Consider the following 21,070-nt stretch of genomic DNA (forward strand, 5'->3'; position numbering starts at 1 on the left):
TGCAAGAGCAACAGTTGGAAGCATCTCAATTCTTTTTTATTTTTCCACATATTGTGCTTGCAATTTGGCCTATAATATCCAAGGAAAACATGTCTAGTAATTGTGCAGTTAATTCTCATACTGTATTTTCAGTTTTGGAATATTTATCCTCTCCCCAAATTTGTCACTAATAAAACACAATAAAAATTATTTAAAGAAAAGGCTTATATTTACCTTTTAAAAGTTTGTTTACATCTACCTTGTAAATATATTTTTTTATTAAAAAGGTTACAATTACAACAACAATTCAAGTGTAATCTTTCTTTGTAAAAACTAAAGTATACATTTTATCATACATATTTCAAAGTTAAGGATTTGATTGATTATTTGATTACTTTATTTTTGACAAAACATGCTATATTTAACATGAGCAAATATTGGCAAACAAAAGCTTATTTGAGTTGGCAGATATTTTATGTCTTATATGTCTGTAACATAGGTCTTTCATTTTTATTATAAGAAATATAAATGTTAATTTGCAGTTTAATACGTTGCTTATACAAATACATTTTATTTCAACATATTTCAGTCGATTTTTACTCAGTATAGCAATACAGTTTGCTAAAACCGAAACATTCATTCACAAACAGAAACGCCTGACTGTAACGTTGTTTTTATGAAATATTAGGGCATATAAATGTTAATTTTCAGTTTAATACGTTGCTTATACAAATAGCCTACATTTTATTTCAACATATTTCTGTCGATTTTTACTCAGCTCAGTATAGCAATACAGTTTGCTAAAACATCATCATTCATTCACACAGAGACACAATTTAAATTTAAACTGTCTTTTTGCGAGCTGTGGTAAACAGCGCGCATCTCTGCGGCTGCCGTTCATTCATTCACAGAAACGCGATTAACTTGAGAAGGAAAAAAAAACTTACTACATATTCGGATCCTCTCTCCTGCAATACCCGCACTCTGAGGTAGATTTTCCGTTATTATTATTCCTCACAGCGCTGCCAGATGGTGTAAGCACGTAGGCTACAATGATCTGAATAAACTTGTGTTTTCTCGAGCTGATATGGGGGGCGTTCACAGGTTTGCCTCAGTAATTTGCGTTTGAATAGCACGCGCTCTCCGTGGGCGGAGTCACATTACATTTGAATGAGTTCTAATTAGCTCGACTGGAATCGCTCTCTTTTAATACAGATTTCACAAGATGAGAATATTTGTTTTTTATATAAATTACCTCATTTTAAAGAAGAGAATTCAAGCTTCATGCCTGTATGTCTGTATGCCTGTTTGACTCAGTATTCGCTGAGTTATTGTTCATTTTCGGACGCGTTTCAGAATGGTCTTCACTGACAGAGATAAGGCAGAACTAGCATCACGTTTATTTTTCTTTATTTGGCAAAAAGCACAACAGTTTGTTTTTATTGTGAGTATACACAAAAATAATACACATTTAACAGAATCGATTGATGTATGAAACTTGCTTGTAATATCAAAGTCAACAGAGCAAAATTTATTTCTTTTGAACTGAACTGAAAAAAATCCAGCAAAACGCGTGGGCGCGTTTGCCGACCTCAGAGGGTTAAGGCTGTGGTAGAGTGGCCAAGTCCAGATTCCCATAAGGCCCTACAAAAATTGGTCTTGCAACATGCCGAGTCGACTGATATCCAATTTTACTATATCGGCCATTTTGAATTTTGTGCTAAGATGCTGTATTTTAAGAACGCATGAACGGATTGTTACAAAACTTGGTATGGGTCATCAGCACGATGCCCTGAAGGAGCATGAGAAGTTTCGGACCAGCACCACCTTGTGGTCAAAAGTTATAACAAAATTCCCAAAACTGCTAATAACTTTTGAATAAATCTGCCTATGCAAAATGACACTGTTCTTAATAGATTCCTTGGGTCAAGCCGATAATATAGATACCAAGTTTTCCTTATATGGCCTAACTTCCTGTTCGCCATCTTGATTTTCATTCAATGCATACTTTTTCGAACTCCTCCTAGACCATTTGTCTGATTTCCACCAAAATCGAATCTTATCATCTCCAGACTGTGCTGACTAAAAGTTATGGATTTCGTGTCGATAGACAAAACTGTTTTCAAATACCGCAGCAGCAAAGTTGAGGCATGATGGCAAAAGCATTATTCAGGCTTTATCTCTGCAATGCCTTGACATATTGACACCAAACTTTGTATGTGTCATTGTTACTTCACTCTGACCACATCACATCAGTTTTGTAACTGCGCCACCTATTGGTCGAAAGTGATAATCATATTAAATCATATTTTTAATTACTATTTTTATGATTTTTCAGCCATTTCGCCTAAAATCCTCTTTAAATGTCTTTAATTGCTCATTGTTGCAGTTGGTCTGACACTTTCAGCAATGTTGGCATGTCTTGTCTTATTCTGCTTGGCCCCGGTAATTGCTGCTTGCAGCTATATTTTTTTATTGGGATCGTGGAGGCGATGCGATCGGGAGCAGTAAAATTTTATTTAAAATTGTATTATTATTATCATTTTATATGACTAAAATCCACATCAGATTGCAATCGGAAATTAACAAACATTCAATGGTGGTTAAAAGTGAGTCAAGGGCCGTGAGAGAATGGCGCAAGGCTGGTGGCGTGATTACTGATAATGAGCGACACCTGCGCGCTGCACCGGTCTCGTATCTCTCACGGAGGAGGTACGGAACCATAAAAGGAGGAGCGATGACAGTGAAGGACGAGAGAGGACCAGGCCTGGACTTTATGTTGTGTTTTGTTTATATACATACTTTTTACTTTCGTTTTGTTTTTGTGTTATTTTTATGATTTTTAAAGTGTTAAATGTTCGACGGTTCTAAATGTTTTTCTGATGCAAGACTTTTATTTTGAAAGACATGAAACAGGTTGACAGATGCAGTTTAAGTAAAGAGTGCCTGAGAAAAATGTGTTGTCCCGTCTCGATTCAGTATCTGCGGTCAGATGAGATGCTGTCAGGCTCTATGTCAGTGTCATTATTCTATCGTTATTTTCGTAACTTGTTACAGAATAAAAAGTCTCTCACCTCAGAAAACGAACTTTCCTGTCAGATGTTTTACTGTGCTCGTAACTCGCACTCTTCAATTGTACGTCCAAATGCGGCGGCACGTGCTGTATCACTTCACTTGAGGCTGATTTATACTTCTGTGTCGGACCTACGCCATAGCCTCTACACTGTAGGCTATGCGTCGGTTTTCATTTATACTTCTGCCTCGTTGTCCGCTTTGACGTGCAATTACACATGCAGAAACCCAGGGGAGGGGTTCTAGCAGACCAATCACAGCACTTGCGGTCCGCTTAGAATTGACGCATTGTTAAATTTTTTAAGAGGTGCACGTCAGGGTACGTGTGCTACACACAGCCTACAACATAGCTACGGCGTGAGTTCGATGCAGAAGTATAAATTGGGGTTATGCGCAAAAGAAACTACGAGCATGCAACGTCGTAGTTCAATTGTCAATAAGTAAGTCATGAAATAATAGTAAAGTACCAATAAATTACATAACTGGTATGTTGAGAAGGATTTGCATGCAGGTAGGATGTTCATTCTATTCAGGAGCAGTTTCCATGCTAGTATTGTCTATTCACCATTGTTGTTGTTGTAACTGTTGTTTCCATAAACCAAAATGCCATATTTCCACTTTGTGTTATTTTGTGTATTTTTAAATGACTGTGGTAGCTCATACCAACTTAATTGTATTAACAAAAACTAGTTTGGGACTGCTATTTAAAGCCTTACCTTAGGCCTTCTATTTATTAATCAGTAGCCTATTACTCTTACAATTTATGTATATGTTAAGTAAAGGGGGACCGTACTTGTGTGTGTCAACAATTTTTGTGAAATAAATTCTTAGTTTTTCAAAACAAATTTATTATACAAAGTTTTGTTCATTCATCAGCTGAAAACAGCATTGACTAAAAGAATTTAATGGTTTAAGAATTGATAATGGTTCATCAAAATGAGAATCAATTAAAATCGAGAAATCAAAGTTTTATTTTATTTTTACCCAGCCCTAGTAAACTATACAGGGAACCCTGTCAGTTGGTGCATTACTATCATATTGAAGGTTCAAATTAATTTTGTAATTATCTTGACAATTTGAAAGCTAAACTTTGTTTCATATCAAAAGCAACAAAGCACAAAACTTATTGTGATTCACTGGATGGGAGGAGCGCTTTTGTTCACGCATCAGTTGAAAACAATAGACTAAAATATCAATTCTTAGGATTTGAAGTGAAAATCAAGTAAAATTGAGAAATCAATGTTTTCAACCCAGCCCTAGTCACCAACTCATGTTTTCTTCATTGCTGCATATATTTCAAATATGTATAATGTACTCCCTGTCAACTCTTATGAAAAAGCCTGAGCTGATAGTATCACTCCTGCACACTGCTGATTGTACTCTGACGCCAATCTGTATGAATACACTTACACACCCACATACAACTCAGGCCTGCTGGGAATGAGCATAACATTAAATGGCTTACAGCATTTAAAGTTCATTTGAATGTACTGTAATTATCCCACAGAGTATCCTACAGCTGTGTTTACCATAGCCTGGAAATATGTTCTTCGGGACAACAAGCAAAAGCACCTTTGAAAAACATATTTATCAGGCCTAATCAGAATGTAAAGTTTTGCCAAACCAAAACTTTTGCCATATTTTGCCAAAAAGAAATAAATGAATAGAGCTGATAACTTTTACAGTTTTGTTGTATATTGCTTGGTTAAACAGGGTATGAGACAAAAACAGAGAAAATAATCCACACGTGTTTTTTAAACAAAGTCAATTCAGGAACATTTGCTAATATTATTTTAACTCTTTCAAAGACTTGGACTGTTTTCAGAAGGCATCTGGTCTCTGATCAGGACCAGACAGAAGCCATACATGCAGGTTTAGGTAGGTAATTTACAGATAAATTACCTACTTTGGATGAAAAGTAAGGAGGGAATTTGCTGGCGAGACTATTATCACTGAAAATGTATGAGTGAGAACTAGACTGGGTTACACAGAAACTGCAGAAACTGAAAGTGAGATCTCTCCTTGGGCATTGTATGTACGCCATTCTCAATATCACTCGTTATCTAGCACTGACACAAAGACCCAAAGCAGTGTCTTTCAACAAATGATTCACACCATTATCCTACACCACTCAGCACCCATTATTTTACTTTTTGTGATGCACCAAACACACATGGCTGAAAACTTCACATGATTTTAAAAATGGAAATTTTCGACAATGGAAATACTAGTAGTTTACTTTTTTTCACATTTATGTTTTGCTTTATGTTTTTACAAAATGCTACATTCAAATTACTGGTCTGTTAATGTTATGATTTAAAATAAATAAATTATTATTAAGAGTATATCTGGAGCAGAAAACCATTTAATTTCACCGACCTCAGACCTTGCATGCATTCGTTTCCTCTGTCACTCGCAGCGGGATCAGAGAAATATCCACTCTGAGGACAAGCAAGAGGAAATATCCATTTTGAAGACGAGAAATGTTTCTATGCACAGCTAAAATTACTTCACCACATTCACAGGTCTGGCAGTTCTACTGGGTGTCTGAAAAATAAATTAATTTGCAACATCATTGCGGAGATATTGTACATTATTAAGCTCCAAGTTGTTCCAAAGGAACGGAATGGAATTTGTTCCATGTTCCTTATCAATAAATAAAGAGTTGTTGTTAACAATAGCTAAATAAATAATACTACATGATAAACAGAAGGATTCAAATAGACCCACAGGGTTTATAATGTGTAACACTTACTATTCCATACCTATAAAAAATATATAAAAACTTTGCTACATGTACTATGCTGGACTAACAGGGACTGGTCAATGGAGCTTGCATATTGTTCCCCTACTGAAAGTGGTAGTCAGCTGTCAATGGAGGAACAGCAATCTCTTCGATTTCATTAAAAATATCTCCCTTTGTGTTCCGAAAATGAACGAAAGTATTATGGCTTTGGAACGACATGAAGGTGAGTAAATGACAGAATTAAAAATTTTGGGTGAATTAAGGCACTATAGACATCACAGTATGACTTTCTGTAAAGCTGCTTTGAAACAAATAGAGCCATCTACGACCTGTGAAAGAGGAATGTAGTATTGTATTAAGCGTAGTATAGTATTGTAAACGTATTTATTAAAGGCACACTATGTAAGATTTTTGGATCAAAATATCAAAAAACCACTAGAACAATGTTATATATTTTGTTGATTTGTGTACTTACATTATCCCAAATGTTTCTAAGAATGTTTAAATCCAGAAAAATAAGCAGTTTTAACCAGGAACCGTGCGTCACCTATCAATGACATCATACCCACGTTACCCTCGATTTCCGGTTTTATTTTGTAGAACCCATGGAAACACCAAAGACGCTTTAATACATTTCATGTTTTATTAGAGAGGTGAGCAACTGTTTGGATACATTCATCAACAGTTATTGTTCTCATTATCGTTTTCTTGATTTACAGAGAGTACCATATTTACCATGCCTAATATCGATCTAGCTCACTGCAGTGTGCAACAAGTGTCTCATATAGTAGCCGCAGAGGGAACGCACAGAGTAGCATTATAACAACTTTCATCACACTCTAATATGTATTTAATATGATAAAACAGCGCTGCGTTATCCCACATACGCATGACCGGAAGAAACGGAAGCGGCGCGTCTGTGGCGTAAAAAAAGCTTAACTGTTCTCTCATTAGCAATCACTCCAGCGACTTTCGTAACGTTAATAAATCTTTCATACATTACTGGTCATCCATGAATATGATTTCTGCCCAAATCCGGTCGTATTCTCCAGCAGCTGCAGAGGTGAAGACAACTCTGACAACTCATTCTCCCACCAAATCAAGGCGTCATCAAGCTACGCCTTTGTTTTGAATAAACAACCTCTAGTGGCGAAAAATGACATAGTGTGCCTTTAAAGGGAGGCACTCCATATAGGGAGGCACGTCATAACGGTGTACTGTATGTGTATGTGTTTCGATGATGTCAGACATGACGCAGCAGGCGGGCGGTGGCCTGGTTAGGAGGGATCCTAAAAAACAAAAACTAACTTTTGCTGGACAATAACTTTATTCTAGAGCTGCTGTAAAGCCAAAACAATCTCTGTTACTTTAATTTCCTATTAGCACTGTAAAGCTGCTTTGAAACAATCTATATTGTTAAAAGCGCTCTATAAATGAAGGTGACTTGGCTTGATAGTGGTCGATGGGCGGAGTCTGTGCCCAGTCACCAGTCAGTGGGAAGCTTAGGAATGCCACCAGGCGCCTTGACCTGAATCATTCTGATTCACATGGCCACCAAACCTCCACCTACAGCGAGGAACAGGCAGTTCAGCGTCAGACACACCAGCCCATTCTACTCTCCTGCACACAAAGAACACTTTTGTCCACACACAGACATACACAGTTGACCATTTCCTCTGCAGTCCTGGGTAACTTGTTGTGGGGACTGACGGCAGATGACTGACTTTTTCAGCCGAAAGACAAACATTATGTAATTAGAGTTCAGGGAAAGGGCTGTGTTTGGGGCGTTGTGGGAGGAAACTGCTTTACCAAACTATCACTAATCATCTCATTACCGTAGGCGAACACTGTTGGTTCCAAATAATGACAGAGCACAACTTTTAGACAAAATGACAACACACAGACATTGCGTGCTTGAGCACATTTCAAAGCACTGAGTGTCACTGACATCATGGCACCACGATGAGGGAACAGTGCCATGGCGCTCTGCGCTCACTGTGCCACAATAACAGCAGTCATTCACTGTACCACAGAGAGATTTAAGCTCTCCATAACAGTAAATATCCATGTCACCATACCTTTACTACATATTAAACAGGGTATTCATGCAAACAGGGGGTTTCTTTTCTTTCTTTTTTTGCAAGCCCTATGTATTATATATATTATTATCAAACAATTAAATATTTCAACTAATTAATTGCCAAATTGATGTAGAAACAACAAAGACAGAAGCAGTATATTAATACCGGTATCACCGGCGGGGTTTTTTAAATTGCTAATTTAAAGGCAAACATAAAATGCACGCGTCCGCACGGTCATTCATAATGGTGCGGAACTAAAATGCGCACGACCTCACGTGTCCATGGGCGTGGAGCAAGCAGAGCAGAGCAAGCGTTTTCAGTTCACTCCTATGAAAAAACACTCGCTCTGTTCTGCTCGCTCCGCACCCATGCACACGTGAGGTCGTGCGCATTTTAGTTTCACTTTCAAACTAGCGCCAATTCGGGGTGGATTGCTTGAATGGTGAGTTCATTAGCCTATATTCTTAATGAAAAACACAACAACAAAACAGTGCTATGACAAATTCGCTTAAATAGGTGCTTTTACATTTCGCTTTGACACCAAATATTTGCAGTCACCTTTGTCACTCTCGTGCTGAATGAACACCTCACTCTCGTGCTGAATGAAATCTGACTCCTGCTGCTGATCTGTGCTGCGATTCTCATTCGGCTCACAGTGTATTAAGCAGAAACATTCAGTTTAATAGTGTCTGTTCTCTAACCGAACTAAATGATTTTATAAAAAAAAATAATAATAATAATAATAATCAAATCGACGGTGAGTGGCGGTGAAAACGCGAATCTGTGAAAAATATGTCTTTCTTTACAAATTGATCTCACCAAATTACTTGTCTGGCCTTATAAATTCATAATGCAGATTTTTTTTTTCGCTTCCGCGCATCCATGTGACCTGGAATTATTTTGACAACGTTTTATCAGTACAGAGGTAAAGGGAAGGGAAGGAGGCCTTCACCGGGGAGAGACTAGTTAACACTTCAGGAATGCGTTGTCGTCGTGTCCAGGCGCAGGTCCTTCATCAGATCTGGATACGGCTCAGATCCGGCGGACTACGGTAAACCTCAGGATAAACAGAGAGGCTAATATTAGCGTAGACGCCATTCTTCTTACGATGTAACGAGTACATCAGGATTTATGGGAAGTGTTCCCGGTTCCGGCTGACCTAATCCGGCAGCCTAACATTGAATTATAGAAGTCTATAATGTGTTATGTGTATGCTAGGTCAAAGAGATGTGTTTTTAGTCTAGATTTGAACTAACAGAGTGTGTCTGCTTCCCGGACAATGTTAGGAAGACTGTTCCAGAGTTTTGGTGCTGAATAGGAAAAGGATCTACCACCAGCAGTCGATTTTGATATTCTAGGTATTATCAACTGGCCGGAATTTTGAGATCGCAATAGACGTGAAGGACTATAATGTGTTAAAAGCTCACTCCTTTTAAGTTCTTTTAAGTGAACTTAAAAGAATCTTCATATAAACCTGTTATAATAAATGACACATTTGCCTGTGCCCTTCAATTTTTTCTATTAGTCCAGTCAGACCAGTTTTTACTTGCCCTGTAAAAAATGTTATTGTTTTTGACCCACACAACCTTGTGCTGTAACCATATAACCACTGTAAACAGTGCTTTAAGATTTTCAGGTAGGTAGCTATGATTATTCTTAATGACAGACAGCAGCGGGTTTATTAGGCTGCTGTCACTTTAAGACCTGCTGCAACTCTTTATGTTCATTTAAGACTTCATTTAACTAATTTAATTTTGTGTGTTTTTGTCCGTTCAAGCACTGTCTAAAAATGTCATTCTGTGCGCTCGAGTGTGTGTGTGTCACACAGACAAGAAATTCAAGACTACACTGCGTTCTCTTTTGTCTTATCGCGCTTGAATGGTTTAAAAGCATTTGCATGAATAAGTATGTGATCAAATAATGTAACGCCAAAGGATGGTGGGGAAAACAGATGCTGCATTGTCAATGGCACAACGCTCATTGTTTTTGTTTGGAACTATTAACTTATTAAATAAAATATTAAATGCAAATAAAATGTATTATACTGCAAATGTTCATCAAAATGGTACAAAAATAGGAGTTTTAAATTATATTATTAAAAGGTTTTTACTTTGCTTTGTGGTGGGCACTCTTACATGTCATTGACCCATTTAATTAATCTCACATTAACTTTTATGCTTCATGTCACACTGCCTGTATTGCCGAACTGTACTACATTTTCGTCCAGATTAGGTACTGAAATTATATTATACCAGTGTACTACTGTGGTACAGCATGCCATATAACATGCGGCCCTATAAATTAACACTTTCAAAACCATAGAATTCAGCCTAAATTTTGCGACTGAACAAAAAAACAAACAAAAAATCAGAACCACACTAAACAGAAAGGATTATAGCAAGTCACTGTTGTTTGAATTTGGTCCATGATGTCACAATTGACAAGCACAAACCGTAGCACGAACCTTATGAATCATAAGTAAGCATGAACAACAGCTTCACTCATAAGTTAGACACAGTGCTTAAAACTATTGATAGGCAAATAAGAAGAAACAGAGCCACAGGCAGGGGGTTGGTTGACAGGTTGCTCATGTATCTGAAAAATGAACTTCAGGCTCTTAAATAAACACAGAGTGAATGCAGGAGTCTTTAACTGTATCATGAACAATGGAGGGTAAAGCAACAGCCTGACTACTCAGACTGTGTGGGACAGCAAGAAATTCATCCACTTCTTTTAGAGGGTGATATACAAACATTACACATCTGCCATCAATGCTGAATCATAGGGAGCTGTGTTGAGTAATTCTTTTCATTATTACATCTGTGATGAGCTGCATAACGTCATCTTTACAAGGGAGGAGGACCACTCTTGGCACCCTATGTCAGTTAATGGAAAACTACTGTAACAGGCTAATAACAAACGGTACCATAGCAAAAACCGTTGGAACTATTTTATTTAACTATTTGAAAATTACAAATATTAAAATAAATTTGTTTAATTGATGATAAATATAAGTACATAATACATTTAAACAGCATGTAGCCTTCAAATTAGTGTGTTGTCACGATATCAAAATTATGACTTTGCTACGATACCAGACTAAAATACCTCGATACCGACACTGAATTGATACCATGGGGAAAAAAAACTAAAACAGTAAAAGTAATTGAAACATTTACAGAACTTACAATTCATTGTTTTATAAATTAATAAAAAAAACTCTGTTCCTGCCCTGCTTTTTGACCATTCCCTCTCCTTTATTAAATAAATAAATAATAATAATTGCATGCCTGTGTGTACATCCTTACAAAGATGTTTGCAACATTTACATTATTATCAATCATGTTAACATTTGCTAACCTTTCACAATTCTGAACAGGTTGGGATGACCAAAATCTTATTTCATGAAACGAGTTATTTAATATTTTTTAAATGTAATTTTATAATTACAATTTAGACATTTAATTTGATTTGATTTTTGTTATTAAAAATAAGCAAAAAAGCAAATTACAAACAATATGACAAATACTATGAGAAACAAATAAAATAAAATAAACAGTGCTTAATTTCTTTTTTGAATGCTACTGTTAAATAGACCAAGTACTGTAGCTGAAAAAATCAAGTCTTCACCCTATAAATTAACTATAGACTGACTCTTAATAAATAGGCTAGATCAAATTTATTCACTCAAGCATTAATAGCACAGAAAATTAGGCCCTTTAAGACCTGCACGTAGGCTACCCAATGAAACGCATACGATTTATTTTTACAAACGGTTTACGTTCACTAAAGACATACCTTGAAAGGCGTGCGCGTGCTTCAGGTCTGAGCGCTTTAGTTTCTCATGCATGCATGTTTCTTTGTCAAGTGTTGTGCGTATATATTTTACTGTTCTGCTTCTGTTGTTTAGTGAATGTAAAACAGTGGAAGCAAAGCACTGCACACATATCCTGACGCAAAATAAAGAAATACTGCTCTTATTATTTAGAGTGCTGCCACTCTTAAAGTAACGGTACTAATAAAATTTCATATCGTACCAATTTTCATAGCTGGGTATTGCGATATCTTTCTAGGATATCGTGCAACACTACACTACTTCAAATCTTTAAACCAAGCGTGCCGTACAAGTGCTCAAAAGTGAAGCCAAAGCGTCTCGATCGATCAAGAATGAATGAACAGACGCATATCGTCGCCACTATACTTTTATTATTATGGCATTATTATGTGTGTGTGTGTGTGTGTGTGTGTGTGTGTGTGTGTGTGTGTGTGTGTGTGTGTGTGTGTGTGTGTGTGTGTGTGTGTGTGTGTGTGTGTGTGTGTGTGTGTGTGTGTGTGTGTGTGTGAAAATCAGCTGGAAGAAACATAAATATTCTTCTTCAGTTGTTTAGGCTACGCGGGAACCACCGGAACTTCCTGTAAATGGTCTGAAAGTCCGAACCATACAGAAAATGCTTTCACACTAGAAACGAACCAAATCTTGTTCAGTTTGGTCCGGACCGTGGTCCGGGGGAGGTTTCACACCTGTAATTTTGATTCGGACCAAACTGAAAAGTCTGAAAATCCGGACCAAACAAGGTAGGTGTGAAAGGGCCCTTTGTTCGTTATTTGACTTCCGGCTCAGAACTGCAGGGTCCCGCGTTCATTACCGCGCAGAAGCAGGTCCCAAATCTGCGCAAGATGTCAGTGCCATATTAGGACTTTGGCGGCTTCACTTTCCACCAATGGAAGAGAGTGAAGGGGTGTCGTCCATCTTTTTTTACAGTCTGTGGTTTAAACATTGTTTATAAAAAGATCAAGCAAAAAAATTGTAATAAAATGAGGAACAAAGAAACAAATACACATTAAATAGAACAAGTTCTATTTTGATATACAGTAACAAATTGTTTAGTTCCGTCTTTACGTTAAAATGAGTTATATCACTGTCATTTTCGGATTCAATCGTGTATTTAAATACAGATTTTGCAGTGTCCAGAGCTGCATGAAGAAAAAAAAATTCTAATTGTATACAAGCAAGCAAAGAGAGCTCCTTTTATAATCACTGAAGCTGTCAATCTCTTAGGTTACGTTAAGCGCCTGTTCACTGGATCTACACTCATGCAAAACTATAATCAAAAAAGCTGTCTACAATGCACAATTGAATCTCTTAATTACATTGCATTTCCAGGGATTTGCGAGCATGCAGAACTCTAAAGCATGCAGTGAGCAAAAGCTCTGGGGTTTCATTTGTAAAACTGTGCGTAGGATCCTTACTAAAAGTGTACGTGTGCCTGAAAGCCAAAAATGGCGTACACAAAAAAATATTCAGACTTATAAAACCGTTCGTAAGCCAGAACCTGCGCAGAATTCACTTTATAAATCCCAGTCAGCGGAAGATTGTGCGCACATGCGTCTCCACCCCGAAATAACCATATATGGAGCTTACAACGCCTAGTTTTACTATGCAGATCCTGCATATCATTTGCATATGATTATTCATCCACGTGATAACGTTTAACGGTACAAGACACATTACATTAATAAAAATCAAGCAGTTGCCTATATCTTGCCTTGTTTTTGAATACATCAATTAAATAGTGTAAAAAACATTTCAGAGAAAGTTTTTCTCAATCTTTTCCACTGGCCGAATTGTATTTTTAATTTATTTATATTTTTAATGGAAACAGATAGGCCTTGGGCATTATTTGCACGAAACTATTTTCTCAGACAATCTGGTATTATCATGATAAGCAATTATCTCTGTGGTTAAAACATTAAAACACAGCACGCCACAGGAAAAGTGTTCAAAAACATCGCATCCACAACAAATATTTCTATTGATTGAATATAAAAAAAAATAATTAACTTCTCAGTAATGATTTCATGTTTAAGTGTTAAACTCCATTAATTTGAATGGCATATTTAATCTAAATGTTTATATCAGAAGTAAACCATAGTTTAAATCATTATTTTATTTATTTAAACTGTTATTTGCGTCAGTTTCACTAAACGGCCCAGCGCGCTCGCTGGCGCGGACATTTAAGAAGGGATGGATATTTGCTTCAAGTGACAGGATTGGTGAGTGAAATTATATTTTGTATTATCTTTCTGTATATGTCTTTAGATTTTCTGTCTAAAAGTGACCAAAAAGACATTTAAAGGTGCTGAGTCTCTGAGTTTTTGCAGAACTATGCCCCCTTCTGGCGACACGCGAAACTGCAACCAGAGTTGTGCACGCGGTTACGTGGAGTTTGCGTTGGGGTTTGGGATGAACTAGAAGCCGGTCTCTTTGAATCCATCTTCTACTTTTGCAAAAGTCGCTTGAGTTGTCTTCGCTGATGCGGATAATGACGGCGAATACACAAACCTGCCAGACATAGCCAGGTGAGCGTGAACGCGCATGACGTCACTCCCAGTCGATTCTGTCCCGAATCCCTCTTATTTATTTTACTGTACAGGATTGTAGAGGCAATCGCAGTGATCATAGAAGGGCTCATTCAGCCCATCAGGCAATTGTTTAAGCATGTATGGGTTAGAAAAACGGGTATTTTTAACATGAAAAGTTGCTTAATGCACCTTTAACTCCAGCTCACCATCGGTGTCGCCAAACTGCTCCATCTCCAAAATGTCCGTACGCATGGGTCAGAGTTTGCGTGCAGGTGCGCAAATTTTCCCATCAAGTTTGTTTTTATAAATCACAACTTAGGCGTACGCCTCTTTCAGGGCCTGTTTTGTGCGTACGCAACGGTTATAAATGAGGCCCCTGGTCTTTTGAGCCGTGTTCAGCAGATTCTGACTAACTTAAATACCTCTGATTGGCCACTGCGTTCATGCGCTCAACAGATAGGTCTGTGATTGGCTGCAATGATCAACTCTTCAAAAACACGTAGTAAATAGAAACCTTTGACGCTCTTCACTGAGCGCTTACACAGGCGTCTATCAGGGAGTATCGAATATACCTGTACTCCGTTCTACCGGTACTGCAGAAATGCTGGCATTCGTCACATTTTTTAAATTTCAGTAGCGAGACTTGTTACCAAAGATCTGGTACTTTTGACAACACAATTTTAATACACAACAGAGAAACAATAAACGTGTTCTGAGTATCATGATTCAACATGATACACAAGACTACTGGTTAAACCTGGATGCTACATCTACAAGCAAAAAAAACGACCTGAAAAGAGTCAAATGGTATAATTTGTCAACATGCTCGACGAGGCAGAGCACGGGGATTTCAATGCAAATGTGTCCAGTGTGTCTGCCGCCCACTAACAAGTGAAGACGCAACTTGGTGTTATAAAGTGACTCAAATTTTAAAAATGGTCTTAAAATCTAGGAGGCAATGCTAATAATGTTCTACTGCAGAATAACACCTATTTTATTTTATCTTTTATTTTATTTTTAAAGACCAAACTCTAACTACGTGAAGAGATATTACACCCTTAACGGATCATGGGGTGCATATACACCAGAAACTTTACATTATTGCTAAGGATAGGCATGAGTACCCGAGTACTCAAACATGACAGCGATGATTAATCATAAAAATGTGTGGGCTTAAAAAAATCTGATTGGTTATGGCAGCACCTTGTTGTCTGATATGACAACTGACAGATAAATGTCTTCAAAAACGTGCAGTGAGGTCAAAGATAGCTTCTGTGTGTCTCTAATACTGTGCTGTGAATTTCCCATTCAGTGATGTAATAGCAAGTTAGTGTTACATAGGATTCAGTGGTTAGCGAGGTCCACAAGTCCATAGTGAATGGCTTCGACACGCTGTCTTTAATCAAGAGGCAATCCTTTCATGGAGAGCATCTATTCTTGCAGTGATTGTTTGTGCGTCGGGACGCTATACTGGGGCTCAACAGAATGTAGAACATTTTTACATTACATTAGAACAAAATTAATAAGGCAGCAAGCCTTTCGCACTCAGCTCTCACCTGAACATGTAGAGCAACTCATCTTTTTGAATAAAAATATGGAAGCTATATATGTTTGTTTATGTTTTATATGTCATGGTTAAAAATTTTTTTGCATTTTAGCAGTCAGTTAAATAATCCCAGCTCAAAAAATAAAACCAGTCAAATGTTTTTTTTTTACAGAAAACCCTTTTACTGTAAAAAGCGTCACTATTCATTTTTGTTGTTGTTTCAAATTCACCATTGGAAAAAAATTATGCGGAAATATATTTGGGAAGACAGCGAGCAAACTTTTATGTTTGTTTGTCATAGCTTTTATCTTTTGAGGAAGATACATTCATCAATAACCATCATGTGTTGTTCAATAATTTATTGAATCTCAAAAAAAAAAAAAAAAAAAATCAATTTATGTCATTTACATTATGTCAATTGACATTTAAATATGTCATTTTGGTGATCAAAGATGAGTTTTAAGGGATAAAATTATTGACAACAGGGGGCTTTAAGACTTTTTAAGGACCCGCAGGAACTCTGGTATGGTGATGGTTGACTAGCCAGTCAACAGACTGACAGTGTCTCTTCCTGAACCTACTCACTTGATCATGGCAACTGGAGACTAATCTGAATCTGATCAAGTAAGAAAAAGCTTATTCAACATCCTGGATTCACTGCTAATGATACAAAGAGGTATTATACTGAATGCTTGGGGGGGAAATACTTTTATCCACAATACAGATGTGTCCCATGGTCAATCAGTCAGAAAGTGACATGACAACCCATTCAAGTGTAAAATGAAAGAAATCAATACGTTGCCTCATAGTGCAACTGGATATTCATCTCTATTTGGTGACACAACACAACACATTTTCTAAAGGCTAAACTCACCCCATAGTTTTGGTTAGTAATACATTCCAAGGTTAACTTATGCTAATGGACAGATAATTACAAAGAACAAATTGTCAGAGGTGAATGATGTAGCCTCTCAACCTTTACGCTGAGGAGAAAATCCTTACTTTCAGCGGACCAAGCCAAACATGATAATGTATTTCTTCTCGGCTAGCGACATTGGGCATCAACCATACGGCATACGCTAATACCTTTTCATATACTGTCTACTTTCTTTGTATAACAGTTCTACCGAATAACGTATTAGACAGGACAGTTAGACAGATCGTAAACTAATGAAGAATGGGAGCGCACAACAAAATAAAAATAAAAGTCACAACAAGCACGGCTTACGTCACTTCAGAGTTCCTACTGGAATACAACCAGGAAAATGGCCTCGGGGAACATTTAGTTCTCAGGGAACCACCCTGGCTAGTTCAAATAACTAAGTTTCTAGAACTACCCGGTGCAAATGGGGTCAGTAAACACTCAGCAAAAGTTCTTCTTCCTACCAGACAATTACTACATCTGCACTGCACAGATTGCAATTACAGGTTTTGTCCAACTAATTACACCGTAAAGACATAATTTCAGCTTTATGGTTGTAATAAACATTTACAACATGAGATAATAATCTATGTGAATTAGTCTAAATTATGTAAAACGAGTAAACGCAACTTAGTGCTGCCGAGCTATCATAATAACTGAATATTCCCAACCAGCCAACACAAACTTTTGTAGAGAAACCTTTCAAATTAAAATGGGATGTGGGAGAAAACTGCCGTGATGTGAAATCTGGACCGCTCTCCGTCATCTCTCGTGTCCTGCCATTAACGGCCAGCATCTGTCATGCCCAGCGGCCGAGTTCATATGAGCTATGATAGTAAAGATCGAGTCAAAGCTGGACTAGAAATGTTCTTGGCATCTCCGCACAAGAGAACAACATTAATGAAAGCACTTATTAACACTCAAGCAGACGACTGATGTGAAGTGCACCACCATCATGGGCAAAGCTTCAAATTAAACATGATATATGAAAAAGGTTATGAATAAAACACAGACACAGAGACAGGAAAACAGGCACACATCACAACGAGCTAATAAATCCAGTGAAGGCATTGATCTGTACTCAGTCAATGAGCAGTTAGAGTCCGAACTGCTGTGAAATTGACTGGTCTAAATGCTTCACTATAATAACGAACCGCATACAAAAAAAAAAAAATTGTCTAAAGGGCTCGATGTGATTTTTTAACCGAGCCAACAACTCACGCAAGCCGTTTATTCTGTGATCTCTCATCGGAAGCTGTTACCAGTTTGGACTCGGCCTGCCATAGAGAAGACTGGCATGTGGCCACATTCATAAGTGGTGAAGGGATGCTGCTGTTAGCTTCGGGCACACAGCCAGTGGAGGTAATCCAGGGCTCACTGAGCCTGTGTCAAAATGAAAGCCGTCACCTGAGTCCGCGATCTGCTGACTACACAAGCATGGTGTTGCTTATCAGCTTGCATCCTGAATTTCTCAGAATTTCAATCCTCTTTTAAAGGCTGATCTCCGTGTGATTTCTTTTTAAATTGTGATGCCGTCACTGTGAGGCTGAAACTGATCTTTAACATCTGGTGCTACTCAGTGAGGTCAAGGGTACAACACACACAGTTTGTCAAAAGCATAAGACACAATAATGATGACACAGAGGGAACGGTGTAGTTCTAGTGAAATGTAGGCCTGGTCTACACTAATACTGTACGTTTCCGTTTGAAAACGCATCTTTTTCTCTACGTTTTGGCCTTCCGTCCACACTGAGACGGGGTTTTTATTAATGAAAACAACGTTTTTTGAAAACGCTCTCCAAAGTGGATCAATTAGAAAACACATTTTTCGCATTGTAGTGTGGATTGTGAAACTGGAGGTATTTAAAAACGATGACGCAAGTTTAGTCACGTGACTCATATTGTACCAATAGATATTCATGTTTATAGAGGTATTGTGCCTGTCATGTGATATTCACTTTCACACGGTTGCTAAAATATGGTAGCCTGTGTGATAACTTTATTTTTCCGTTTCTCTCATCTCAGTGAGCTTTTATGAGGTTGTATGCATGCGCAGTAAGGTGGATTTAGCGTTTTCCAACGTTTCAGTGTGGATGAGAAACTTTTGGAAAACGCTTGAAAACGCCTAGTGTGTTCTGTCCACGCGTTTTCAAATGTATCCGGATTAATGTGGACGTAGCCTTTCGGTACGTTTACACGACAACGATATGCTTAAAACGGAGAAGTTTTTCATTAGAGTTTTCCGCGTACAGGTGACACATTGTCAAAACGATCCCAATTCACACGGATCCGCGAAAACGACTGAAAATGCTGTATTCTGCTGCCAGGCCAGTAGATGGTGATGACACACCATAAACTTAACACGTAATACGCATGTGCATAACATCATCATATTCAGAGATTCGTTTTTGTCATTTACACGGTGACCACTTTCAAAAACGTGCACTTTGAAACAAGTTTGCATTTTCAGCCACCTAAAACGCTGTTGTAGTGTAAACGAACAGCCAAAACGCATACAAAGTTTTACGTTTTTAGTTAAAAAATGGTGTCGTGTTAACAGCCCCTTAGATGTTAAATCAGACCATTGATCCCCAGGTACCAAAGAACGAATCTACCTTGGGGCGAGAGGATCTGTGCGTGTCTTCCGTCAGCTCTTTACTCCACGAACATAAAAGAAGAGCCGGGCGGCAGCGAGTTTTGCGGCCTGGCTTGCCTTTACATGCAGGGACACTTATCACACTTAGACCGAGATACTGGGCCTAGGGGCAGCGTTTATTGAACAACAGTGCTTATCTCCTGCACACTGAGCTCTAGAAGGAAAGGCAGAACCTTACAGGGCCCTACAATACAAACAAAGCGAGAAACTACTAAATAGGTGGCCCTCAAACCATTCATCACCTCGCAAACACACCGAAGGTCTGCTCTCAGAAACACACACACACACCCCTAACCTACAGGCCCTGGATGAGTCACGCAGTGCTGCCTGCCATAATACAAATAATGACACTTTTTATGCCAGTCATTACGCAACTTGCTCACACTTAAGTTACATTCTGCTACAATGTAGGTTAAGAGCAACAGCTGCAGTTATACTTGTGACCCTGAGCTGCCATACATTCTCCATCTGAATCAACCTTTTGTCCTGTGTGACTGTAATTCAGCATTGATCACAAGTGAGTCTTTCTTTGTTCACAGAAATGCAATAACAATGCAGAGATGAGGCTGCTGTTGCTTCTAATGTCACAAATTAATGAAGATGCAACAAGAACGACGATTATCTGAGAAAGAGAGGAATGATTAAAGGTCTCTGACATATGAAGAGGAGACTGTTTCATCCAGCTCTGCTTGCTGAAGCAGGGAAAGAGACACCAGCAAAAGCCATACGGTTTAATGTAGAATAGATCAACTTTGATTTCAGACATTTGAGTCCTCAACACATAGAAATTATACACTTTTAGATAAGAAGAGATGGGATTGTTTCTTGAACTCCACAAGAACTGTTCAGACAGTTGCATGCATGATGAGTTACACTGTTAAAATGGTAAACCGAACACCTCGTACAATTGGACGCGGTTTTTGTGAAATCTCAATCATATTAACACAAATAAATACTTACTCCGAGACTGCGGGTGAATCTTTAAGCCTTTAGGAGCCAAATTCCCGCCACTCACTTTCCTCACGCGCAGGTGAGACCTTGAGAATGAGATCAGCGCGAGCACTAAGAAATGAGGAAACGTTAAAACAATTTCCTCTCTTTTTCCACGCCGTCTTATCCGTTAAAACTGTAAAACAGTGGTAGGTAAAATGTTTCGACTATCTGTGTGATGATACACGCGCTGTCTTTGAGTCCTACCTGTCAGACTCGGTGTTCACTCGATAACGCCAGGTGTGACTGAACAAAACTTCACTCGAAGTTGGTCCTGTGAGTGTATACCTAAAGTTCAACGGAATTCTTGCGTTTTATTAATTTATTTCAGTGTGTAATATATATTGTGCTCTACAACCGCTGTCGCATTCTCACTCATTTCTGCCTCGCGTTTCTGTCGCTTTGATTACTCAATCTCACTCGCGCTGTACATATGCATCTATTGACAACCCACTCTTAAAGGGACAGGACACTTTTATTATGACAGCACTCCACATGGCAATGGACGACACTAAACTTAATTTTAAACTCAAGTCCACAGTTTTACCACCAAATAACTGGTACATTCTGAGTCTATTCAATATGTCATAGTTGTACATTGTTAGGGGAAGATGTATTGCTTTTTGAAAAGCACCTTCATTATAAAACCTATAAAGCTTCAGTATAAAACACGAGACTGCGTTAGTAACAAATAGTACCTATTTGACGGCTGTTA

The 21,070-nt window shown here is 38.0% G+C and overlaps 1 protein-coding gene across 2 annotated transcripts in view; it reads right to left on the minus strand.

Annotated features, from left to right (window-relative positions):
- tnk2b (tyrosine kinase, non-receptor, 2b) overlaps positions 1 to 20,777 on the minus strand; it is a gene marked incomplete at its 3' end in the record, with an annotated part of 98,241 nt that extends 77,464 nt beyond the window's left edge. Inside the window, exons 1-2 of one of the 2 annotated variants that reach the window (XM_084411554.1) lie at positions 20,563 to 20,777; positions 20,326 to 20,427 (exon numbers count right to left, since the gene is read on the minus strand). The remainder of the gene's footprint in view (positions 1 to 20,325; positions 20,428 to 20,562) is intronic. The other variant, XM_084411553.1, reaches the window with a different exon arrangement.
- Positions 20,778 to 21,070: the final 293 nt, after the last annotated feature.

The sequence above is a fragment of the Rutilus rutilus genome, assembly GCF_951802725.1.
Source record: "Rutilus rutilus genome assembly, chromosome: 6".
Classification (NCBI taxonomy): Eukaryota; Metazoa; Chordata; class Actinopteri; order Cypriniformes; family Leuciscidae; genus Rutilus; species Rutilus rutilus.